Source organism: Dendrobates tinctorius, unplaced genomic scaffold (assembly GCF_039654945.1).
Source record: "Dendrobates tinctorius isolate UK_male_01 unplaced genomic scaffold, ASM3965494v1 ptg000201l, whole genome shotgun sequence".
NCBI classification, from domain to species: domain Eukaryota; kingdom Metazoa; phylum Chordata; class Amphibia; order Anura; family Dendrobatidae; genus Dendrobates; species Dendrobates tinctorius.
This window is the reverse complement of record NW_027361868.1, coordinates 8,581,511-8,593,137: the sequence shown is the minus strand read 5'-3', so window position 1 is coordinate 8,593,137 and position 11,627 is coordinate 8,581,511. Positions and strand designations below refer to the sequence as shown.

Here is an 11,627-nt window from a genome sequence, read left to right as displayed (position 1 = left end):
GGTCCAGTCCGGTCCAATGGGTGTCGCCGTCCGGTCCAGTGCCTCCCATCTTCTAACGGTGACGTCCTCTTCTTTGCTGCCTGTCGTGGTTACGGCGCAGGCGCACTGCTCTGCCCTATCTGGCGCCTGCGCACTGCAGTATTCTGCTCTCAACAGGGCAGAGCAGTGCGCCGGAGCCACGACAGGCAACAAAGAAGAGGACATCACCGTTAGATGATGGGAGGCGCCGGACCGCAACACCCATCGGACCAAGACCGGACCGCCCCCTGGTGAGTATAATATAACTCCTTTTTCTTCTCTTTCAGGTTACACCTGATGTCGGTGCCGGCAGCTCATAGTCGAAAAAAGGGGTGACAGATTCCCTTTAAAGCCGCAGTGTTCCCGTGACTATCTCCGTGTGCAAGCGAGTGAGCCAATCTACCACACATGCAAGCATGAAATTGGAATTGCATTACTGCACTAGAAAATAGGACAAAACTACTGTAAGATACTTAGCACATAAAGTGGCCAATCCATGTGTGCCCAGCAGCCATGGCAAGGTGATCTTTGCTGGGAATCTAATCTAACATGACTCCTCTCATGGCCTGATATCCTACATTTATATGGGTAGATACAATCCTGATGTGATTAAAACCGCCATAGCCCATGAGAGGATTCACATTAGATTGGGTTCCAAGCACAGAGGATCACCTTGTCATGGCTGCTGGGCATACATGATTTGGCGAATTTATGGGCTAAGTATCTTTTTTTTTTTCTATTTTCTAGAGCAGTAATGCAATTCCAATTTCATATAGTTCATGTTTTCATGGTATAGCACAACTTTATTTGTTAGTTATATAAGGAGATGGCTACTCTTAGTAAGCACCTGTAGACACCAATTTTTCTGTGTGGAAGTGACGGTCATTCTTTTGGTATTCATTCAGGGTCTAAGCCCCTGCAGCCATAAATAGAAGGCTGCAGGAGTGGAAATCTCTTTAGTGTTACTTTACGTTGACTAGTTAAGCAGAAATGATGCTGGCGACTTTTTTAGTAAGAGGCTGAGGAGACAACTGCACCTTTATTTTAGGAAATAGTCCGTGCTCACTGTTTTTCAACTCTAGCATCTCCTGACATATCCGGTATATTTACCTTATGGCGGTTGCCAATAATTTCCTAGCTGGAGCTCTCCTAAAAGTTGTACTCCAACTCTATACTTTAAGGGTATATCCCTAGGATGTGCCCCAAGTGTTTGATCGGTATGGGTTTCACAGACGTACCCAATCGCTATAGTGGATGGAAATGAGGTCCTGACCCCAAATAAAACTCACTGGGTCATTACTTTTTTATCCTAAGATTCAAACTATTAAAACCAGTGGTTTGGCGTTATAGGTCCAAGCACAACAGTAAAAATAATCCCTGATTTGTAAAGATGATAAAAAAAAATTGCAGGACCTTTGATTCAGCAGGCATGTCAGTAGTCAGTAGTCAGTGGACCAGAGCCCAGCGGAGTCCCCGGCTCCTCTTCTGATTTGTCAGCCTGAACTAACGGTCCAACTTTTCAGAAGAGGTGCTGCAGAAGCCGGCAAGTAATAGGAGATCTTCACGGTACTGGGCTCAGGGGGCGATTCAGTGTAAGCAAGAAAAATTATAAAAACTGTAGCAAGCCGCTAAATATGCACAAATACACGAGGGCGACTTTATGAGGGTTGTGGCCACTTTTCTCCAATCTTGACAGTAAAGAAACCTTAGAGGCTGAAGAGCTCTTTGTTGTGACGCTCCATCTATGGAATACCAGATCCCATCGCGGCTACATCAGCCATCGCATACACGAAACCGTGGCAAATTAGGCTTTAATAAGAATTCTACACATCAGCGAAGCAAATAGAGAATCAAATGTTGTTTATTTCATGGTGGAGGTAGCGCAGTATCATCTAATACCATATCTCTAGATCTTTCTCCCCATTCTGGGGGTCGCTGGTGGCAGTGGCTCATTCGTGTGTTTCTCATTCGGAAGCTTATACCAAATGTCCGGCACCTGAAAAAGAAATCCGTAATCCATCAGCATGCATTGTAGATAATGTATATTCTAGGATTCATACGGTGTGCAATCATAGTACCACAATTACTGCACAACCGAATTTACTGCTCTATTGATCCATGTTGTGCAAGAGTCCACATAAAGGCTGTTCACTGCCATGTTGGCCACCATTTCTGTAGTAGGGCCTGCCGGCTCCAACCCTCATCTCTTCCTACTGTATATATTATATATATACGCCACACGCTCACCTCTGCAAGCTGTATCTCTTACTCCATACATTTACTCCCCTTTCCCCATTCTTGCCCTAGGCAGCAACCTACTACATCCACCTCTCATTGCGTATGATGTATTCTCCATCTATGGTCCACCATGAGGCCAACATCTACTTACCTGCACCGGTATAATGCCTATTCTCCCAGTATCTTGGCGTTAAATTGGTCCATGGTGCTTCTAGACTCCATGGTTGGCGCCGGACTCTTACTGAGGACACTCTGCAAGTGTTGGGGGAAGTGTCTCCTCTCTCGTCTGCACCAGTACTGGGTTGGATGTCTCTCCACCAAACACCAGCTCTCTCTTTTCTCATAGACATCCTGCAATCTTCTTTTTTCTTCCTAAGACATGTGGACCGGTGTGCTTGTCACCAAGATGATCTGTAGATAATCTGTCTAGTGTTACTCGGCGTAGAGGACAATGAGTCTTGTTACCATGGTAGTGAAACATAAGCCTCTCCATGGCAACCTAGAACTTCTCACCATTTTTAGAATGTCTAAATATTGTCGGGGCATCTCCGATATCAAGTAAAATAAAGAAATCTTATTTTATAAATATTTATTTTATTTCTTTTTTTTATTTTATTAACTTCCCATATTATCTAGTGCAAGACTATAATATTGTTTTTCTACTAGAAAATTTGCCTACATAAAAATAAAATTAAAATAAAAAAAAAAATCACAATTTTTCTAGACAAATTGGAAAATTTTAACCTTTTGTAAAGAAACATTAAGAAATTTATTAGCAACAGAATTTTGTACCCATGTATAGAATCGAAATGGTGATGATATTCACTACAGATCCTTTTACACGGGCAGAATCGGTCCTGATTATTGGTACTGGGAGCCGCTCACTCATCAGTAGATTGGATCCTTTATTTCGACAGAAATATCATTATGGTCCTTAGCATGTTGCCATGGCAACGTGATGGTGAATAAGGACAGATCATATTATTAAGGAGCGGTGCCGACACCTTGTGAACCTGGGGAAGAGTTGGGGTCCACTGCATCTGGGGATCCCACTTGGTCCAGTTTTCCATTGGTGATAAAACTAGCTCCGATCACAGCAGTTTAACCCACTAGATGCCACTAATAATCATGCCAGCGGCATTTAAAAAGTTGGAATTCACCACACCTGTCCTCCCACCCCTGTTGCCAATGGCATCGTTAAGTAAACATGGTAAAAAAAAAATGAAACTAAAAAAATTGCAAAATATTTAAAAAAAGCATACATCTATATTAAATTAAAAGAACTTTTTTTCCATAATGTAAATAAAAACGTAAAAAAATAAAATGAAATGTTTGATATCGCCTTTTGCGTAACTGAGGGAATTAATGACATATCTTAATAGTCCAATTCGTCTAGCAAAAAAAAAAAAAAGGCATTTGAAACGTGATGAGAAAAAATTGCCAGCGAGGAGAAGCCCACTGCGCCTCTATTGCCCAAAGGCCCAGATAATGCTGGAGCTGGGCAGGGCTGCCACTAGGAATTTCGGGTCCCCATACTGGCAAAATTTATGGGGCCCCCCTTGAAACTCTGCCCAGACTCCATCCCCAGTTCCGCCTCTACCCTATCTCCTCCTCCTCCACGCAAACCTTCCAAAATCAAATCCAATAGCAATGTATATATACCGTATATAATCTGAGATATATAAGTATATAAGTATAATAAGATATATAAGTATATAAGCTGAGATTTTCAGCCCATTTTTTGGGCTGAAAGTCCCCCTCTTGGCTTATACATGAGTCATATACCTGGGGGTCGGCGGGGGAGGGGAGCGGGGGTGTCAGAGATCATACTTACCCCCCTGGCGCGGTCTCTGCAGCCTCCCCGCTTCTCCACGGTCTCTCTTCCTGCCTTCAGCGATCACGTGGTACCGCTCATTAAACTCATGAATATGCGCATAATCATGAGTTTAATGAGCGGTATCACGTGACCGCTGAAGGCAGGAAGGGAGACAGTGGAGAAGCAGGGCTGCAGAGACCGCACCAGGAGGGGGTAAGTATAGCGATATTCACCTGTCCGGGGTCCATCGCTACTCACCTCTGTCTGCTGCGTCCTGTGTCAGTGACGTTTAGGCAGCAGAGGGCGCGGTGACGTGGTTAGTGCACGCTGGGCCCTCTGCTGACTGAACAGTCACTGACACAGGAAGTGGCAGACAGCGGTGAGCAGCGATGGACCCCGGACAGGTGAATATCTCAGGTGCCGGGTCCTGAGCAGGAGAGGTAAGTATGGCATTATTTTTTTTGCAGCATATGGGGGCATAATATATGGAGCATCTTATGTGCGCAGCATATGGGGGCATACTCTATGGAGCAGCATATGGGAGCATATTCTATGGAGCAGCATATGGAGGCATATTCTATGGAGCAGCATATGGGGGCATATTCTATGGAGTAGCATATGGGGCATATTCTATGGGGCAGCATATGGGGGCATAGTCTATGGAGCAGTATATGGGGGCATAGTCTATGGAGCAGTATATGGGGGCAGGATATGGGGGCATATTCTATGGGGCAGCATATGGGGGCATAGTCTATGGGGCAGCATATGGGGCCTATTCTATGTGGCAGCATATGGAGGCATATTCTATGGAGCAGCATATGGGGGCATATTCTATGGAGCAGCATATGGGGGCATATTCTTTGGAGCAGCATATGGGGGCATATTCTATGGAGCACCATTTGTGGTCATATTCTATGGGGCAGCATATAAGGGCATAATCTATAGAGCATCATATGGGGGCATAACATATGGAGCATCTTATTGGGGCATAATCTATGGAGCATCTTGGGGATATAATCTATGGAGCATCATATGGGGCATAATCTATGGAGCATCTTATGGGGGAATAATCTATGAAGAATCTTATGGGGGCATAATCTATGGAGCATCTTATGGGGCCATAACTTTTATGGAGCATTATATGGGACATATTATTCTAAGGAGCATCTTATGGGGGCATTATTAACCTTTGTGCAGCATTATATGGGGTGTATTTTTTATGGAGCATCTTATGGGGCCCATCATGAACTGTATGGAGCATTATATGGGGCTCCTGATTCAATATGGATATTAAAAAACATTTAACCTACTGATGTCTCAATTAATTTTACTTTTATTGGTATCTATTGTTATTTTTGAAATCTACCAGTAGCTGATGCATTTTCCACCCTAGGCTTATATGCGAGTCAATAATTTTCCCAGTTTTTTGTGGCAAAATTAGGGGGGTCGGCTTATACACGGGTCGTCTTATACACGAGTATATACGGTAAGTACAATCACGTACTGAAATGGTGGACAAACGAATACATGGACTTGTTACTTACACAGTCGGTGCTGCCGCCGCGCCCACCACCCAGTCAAGAAGAATCTAATGGTCGTTTCAGCTTGATCGCTACTGCCGCCTCAGCCTGCCCACCAAATAAATGGAAAGTGTATATTACTGCATATACAGTTAGGTGCATATATATTTGGACAGAGACAACATTTTTCTAATTTTGATTCTAGACATTACCACAATGAATTTTAAACAAAACAATTCAGATGCAGTTGAAGTTCAGACTTTCAGCTTTCATTTGAGGGTATCCACATTAAAATTGGATGAAGGGTTTAGGAGTTTCAGCTCCTTAACATGTGCCACCCTGTTTTTAAAGGGACCAAAAGTAATTGGACAATTGACTCCAAGGCTATTTCATGGACAGGTGTGGGCAACCCCTTCGTTATGTCATTCTCAATTAAGCAAATAAAAGGCCTGGAGTTGATCTGAGGTGTGGTGCTTGCATTTGGAAGGTTTTGCTGTGAAGGAAACATGCGGTCAAAGGAGCTCTCCATGCAGGTGAAACAAGCCATCCTTAAGCTGCAAAAACAGAAAAAACCCATCCGAGAAATTGCTACAACATTAGGAGTGGCAAAATCTACAGTTTGGTACATCCTGAGAAAGAAAGAAAGCACTGGTGAACTCATCAATGCAAAAAGACCTGGGCGCCCACGGAAGACAACAGTGGTGGATGATCGCAGAATAATCTCCATGGTGAAGAGAAACCCCTTCACAACAGCCAACCAAGGGAACAACACTCTCCAGGAGGTAGGCGTATCAATATCCAAATCTACCATAAAGAGAAGACTGCATGAAAGTAAATACAGAGGGTTCACTGCACGGTGCAAGCCACTCATAAGCATCAAGAATCAAAAGGCTAGACTGGACTTTGCTAAAAAAACATCTAAAAAAGCCAGCACAGTTCTGGAAGAGCATTCTTTGGACAGATAAAACCAAGATCAACCTCTACCAGAATGATGGAAAGAGAAAAGTATGGCGAAGGCGTGGTACAGCTCATGATCCCAAGCATACCACATCATCTGTAAAACACGGCAGAGGCAGTGTGATGGCTTGGGCATGCATGGCTGCCAGTGGCACTGGGTCACTAGTGTTTATTGATGATGTGACACAGGACAGAAGCAGCCGAATGAATTCTGAGGTGTTCAGAGCCATACTGTGTGCTCAGATCCAGCCAAATGCAGCCAAACTGATTGGCCGTAGTTTCATACTACAGATGGACAATGACCCAAAACATAAAGCCAAAGCAACCCAGGAGTTTATTAAAGCAAAGAAGTGGAATATTCTTGAATGGCCAAGTCAGTCACCTGATCTCAACCCAATTGAGCATGCATTTCACTTGTTAAAGACTAAACTTCAGACAGAAAGGCCCACAAACAAACAGCAACTGAAAACCACCGCAGTGAAGGCCTGGCAGAGCATCAAAAAGGAGGAAACACAGCGTCTGGTGATGTCCATGAGTTCAAGACTGCAGGCAGTCATTGCCAACAAAGGGTTTTCAACCAAGTACTAGAAATGAACATTTTATTTACAATTTTTTGATCTGTCCAATTACTTTTTGTCCCTTTAAAAACAGGGTGGCACACGTTAAGGAGCTGAAACTCCTAAACCCTTCATCCAATTTTAATGTGGATACCCTCAAATGAAAGCTGAAAGTCTGAACTTCAACTGCATCTTATTTTGTTTAAAATTCATTGTGGTAATGTCTAGAACCAAAATTAGAAAACTAATCACCTGGCCCCATACACGTGTAAGGGCAGTCAAGCCCTGATGGCGGCCCTGTGATGAAGTCTTAAGATTTCCTTTTATCAGAACTAAGGGGCCTACGCCAACCACTGAGAAACATCACATAACACTATCCCTCCTCTACCAAACACAGCTGGTACAATGGCAATGACCTTAGGGGGTAACAGTCTCTTAGCATTTGCCAAACCCAGACTGCTTCATCAGACTGTCAAACAGAGAAGCATGATTTATCACTCCACTAAACACATTCACTCCAGTGGTGACTTGTTTTACACCACTCCATTCAAAGCTTGCTATTGTGCTTGGTGATGCAAGGCTTACCTGCTGTTGCTTGGTCATAAAAGACCCATATCATAAAGCTCCCGATGCACAGGTTTTGTGCTGATATTAATACTATAGGAGGTTTGGATTACATAGTTATTGAGTTAGCAGAGTGTTGCCAACTTTTATGCAGTATGGAGCCAATAAAGCAAAGATTATATCCCCATTTTTCTGGTGTAAAACACTTTAAAAAGTTTGTGACTTTTAGTGTTTTCATGCTATATTGAACTGCTCCACAAAAATGGGCAAACATGGGAGGAACCAGGGTGGGATGGGGTGTGACTACATCCACCCATCAATTTCAGGAAGAGTGCCAATGTTTCTTATGCTGCATAGAGGCACATGCCTCCGATAAGATCTGCCAAATTCTTTAAATGGCATGTGCCTCTTAAAGCGGTGGTCTAATACACATAAAACCATTTTTAAATATCTATAAGCTTTAAGCACTTTTATAATTAGCTTTATTATTACATTTTCTACACATCTCTCTATCCTGTATGACACGATCCACAACTCAAAGGACAAGCCGTGAGGCAAGATAGTCAAATGTATCGGGGTACGATACCAAGAGATCTCATCATAAACCAAAGGGGAAAGACAAAGGCATAGTCAGGTCACAGTCCAAGGTCAGAATATCAGGAAGATATTGGATCAAAGCAAAGGGGCTAGGCAAGCGGATGGTCAGAATAAGGTCTAAGGTCAGGCAGCAATAGATCAACAAACAGAGCACAGAAATATAAGCCAAACAGCACCACAGAGCAAATGCTACAATTGACAGAGATCCGGGACTAACAGCATAGCTAAGTAGCTGGGTAATCTCTTAGAACAGGGAATACCTGAAGGGAGCTGAGCACCTCCCAGTCTCAGATTGGACAGCTGAGTTGTCTATCAAAATACCGACAGCTCGTCTCAGCCCTGTCCTAGATTGGAAGACTGAGCTGTCACTCACTGTGTCCAAGACACACCGAGCAGAGGAATCGTGACATTTTAATTTTTCGCATATGTATTTTCTTAACTTCCTGTGATGTTTCGTATGAGAAGAGTATTACAAAGGTCATCACAGGAGACTGGGGCTGCACTCACTTCTCTGCAGTGAAACAGGCCATCATCAGCTTTTTGTGTTCACTTACCACAGCTTCAATCCCCTGATCACATCCTGGTTCAGTAGAGGTGATTGAGAAGTGGCCACATCTTCAGTTGCCCCTGATGGCGTGATACATGCTGCAGAGAAGTGAGTGCAGCCCCAGCCTCCATTTGAAGTTAATATCATACAAAATGTCACAGTAGGGAAATAAAAAAACACATATAGTAAATAGCAGGATAAGGAGAAGTGTAGAGAATTTAATAAAAAAGCAAAATACAAAAGTGATTAGGGCTTAAAAATAGTTGTTTATAAAGGGCTTTATCGGTATCAGAGCACCCCTTTTATGAATTTGGCACATCTTATTTCTGCTCGTCTTTCATTTAGATTTGGCATTATATACACTGGTACTGAGCTTTTATGTCTCACCCCTCGGTGACCTCGCTCAAACTTTATGTGGTTCCAACTTCGTGGCTGAATTGCTTTGATTCCTAAATGCTTCTACTTTTCAATAATATCACTCACAGGAAGGAAGATATTTCACAAGGTGAATTCTTACACCGATCACATCCTAGTACAGGACCAGGCAATAATTCAGTCATAGCATGATGGACATTAAATTACTTGTAATAAAAGGTAACTTCAAGTCTCAGAGAGACAGAAGAGTCTGGGAGTATAAATTTATGACAACTTTTGACACCCTCAGTGCAGGAATGAATGTGTCGCATGGATTTATGTCTTTTTACATCAATGAAGGAATTTGCTCCTAAGACCTTGTGGGGTCATCACACAACACATAACCAGACCCCAATCAGAGGGTAATAAAACTTTCACACTCCTTATCTATGAACTGTTCCAATATTTCTGTTTATCCCTCTCCCATAATGACAATTCTGCTTCACGTCACTTGTCTTATCTATTGCATTATTTCTGTGCTGTGTTGTGTATAAATATGTGATTCTTCAGATATTGTATTAGTTCAGCCTGATGAAGAGACCTGAGTAGTCTCGAAAGCTTGCAATGTGTTACTATCTTTACAGTTAGCCATTAAAAGGTATCAACCACTGAGGACTCTCAATTCTAAATATTCTTCTATCTACTGGCTAACACGGTACAAAGATATACATCTTTCCTGTATCAATGTGTTATTAGGCACTGCTCTCCGCCCCCATCCCCCTCTCACCAATACTAATGAAAAGGTATAAATAGACTGTATGGATCATAACTGATATACACCTGATGAAGGCTAGTCAGACGAAACATGTTGTGTTTATGTTTTATTAAGTTTTTTAAATTTATTGTACGCAATCTAGCAACCCTTGGCTAGGTTTTTAACATTTCAATCCATCCATACAAGTGGATCCTTGATGCATCTGAGCCTATGTGGCGCCCCAGAGGCTCAGTTGCCACAGAGGTACTGCACTTTCGCCTAAGGTGTGGTGCCCCACCATCTAGGTAAGTTGGAGACTCCTGACCACGCTCCAGCACTCACACCCCACACAATAGAGTAGTTCAGCAAAACCACATTGCGGCTCCTTGCCTAGAGAGAGGCAGAGCACCTTTGGTGGTTCCCTGCTTGGAACACTAAACGTGCCGGGAGGTGGGTGGAGTTTAGAACACATAAAAGAGCGGGATAGTTTAGGATTACAGGTCAGTCAGTCAGTGAGTGAGGCTGAGAGAGGAAGCCACTCGGAGAGGAGTGGGGATCCCTGGAAGAGGGATGGAGGAAGGAGTGCTGCAGCTGCCTCAGTGACCTGAGCAAGCTGGCACGGGAAAGGAAAGAAGGAGAAAGACATTGAACTGAAACCTGAGCTTCCATAGAAGAGAAAGACAAGTACGGAACGTAGGAGTAAAAGGGAACACAGAGGACGTGGGTTAGAGGAAGAACCCTGCCTAGAAGTTCTAAGCGCAAGGCCGGGGCCCGGTCCCCGAGGTTGTATGGACACTAATGGTTCTGCAGCAGACACCGGTGGAGTAGTGGGCTGTAAATGCACTACTCCCATCTAAGACTTGGGGCACAACAGCAACACGAATAGAGAGCCAGGACTTAGGAGTAGCGAGTCCCCGAAGCAGGCTACAGCTGTCTGCCGTGCAAGTAGAGTTCTTGGGAACATCTGTTAGGAGGAACTCCAGTGTAACTCAGTACTAGGAGATCTTCACACTTAAAGGCGCTATAGAGGAGACGTTCAGAAAAGGCACATAAGTTGGCGGAGCGTGGAAGGGAGCATTCCATCTTGCCTGGAGGTTGACTGAGTCCCTGATCCGGAGGACATGGCACAGATGCAGGCACTACAGACTGTGAGTAAAGCTTTGGAACTACATGCCCTGGTGTCCTCCATTCCTTCCTGCGCCCGTCCGCCTGGCACTGCTACATTCCCCTGCGCTGGACACTACACCATCTAAGTGTCTCTTCACCTATCCTGCCCTGGGACAACAGCCCTGCCTGTGGAGGGCTATAACACCATTGCTGCACCACACCATCTGTCCCAGAGGATCTGTATGCAGCGTCGGCTTAACATCTCCCTTGCCGAACACCACAGGTGGCGTCACAAACTATTTATCTAACTACATTCCACCATTCACTACAACATCCCCTATTAATTGGGCGCCCAGGGCCACGGTCCGGGTCACCGCTGCTGTGACACGTCCCGCTGATACCGGCCCGGTACCGAATATCCCACAGCCCTGGGAGGGCGGCCCAACTTGGCATCACGAACAGGATGAAGATACCCGATGCCATCGGGTTCTGTGTGCCTAAGATTTGTTGGACTTAAAACTTTTGAGAATGTGCAGAAGACCCAATTTAATAGACTGTGAAATGAACATTAAAAAAGGCCATTGGCCTGGAGAAGAAG

At 44.0% G+C, this 11,627-nt stretch overlaps 1 long non-coding RNA gene across 1 annotated transcript; it reads right to left on the bottom strand.

Moving 5' to 3' along the window:
* Positions 1-1,811: 1,811 nt before the first annotated feature.
* Positions 1,812-2,686, bottom strand: LOC141056876 (uncharacterized). The gene is made up of 2 exons (XR_012221947.1): positions 2,408-2,686; positions 1,812-2,014 (listed from the first exon to the last, which is right to left on the bottom strand). It is a non-coding gene; the product is annotated as an uncharacterized lncRNA (long non-coding RNA).
* Between the last annotated feature and the right edge of the window lie 8,941 nt (positions 2,687-11,627).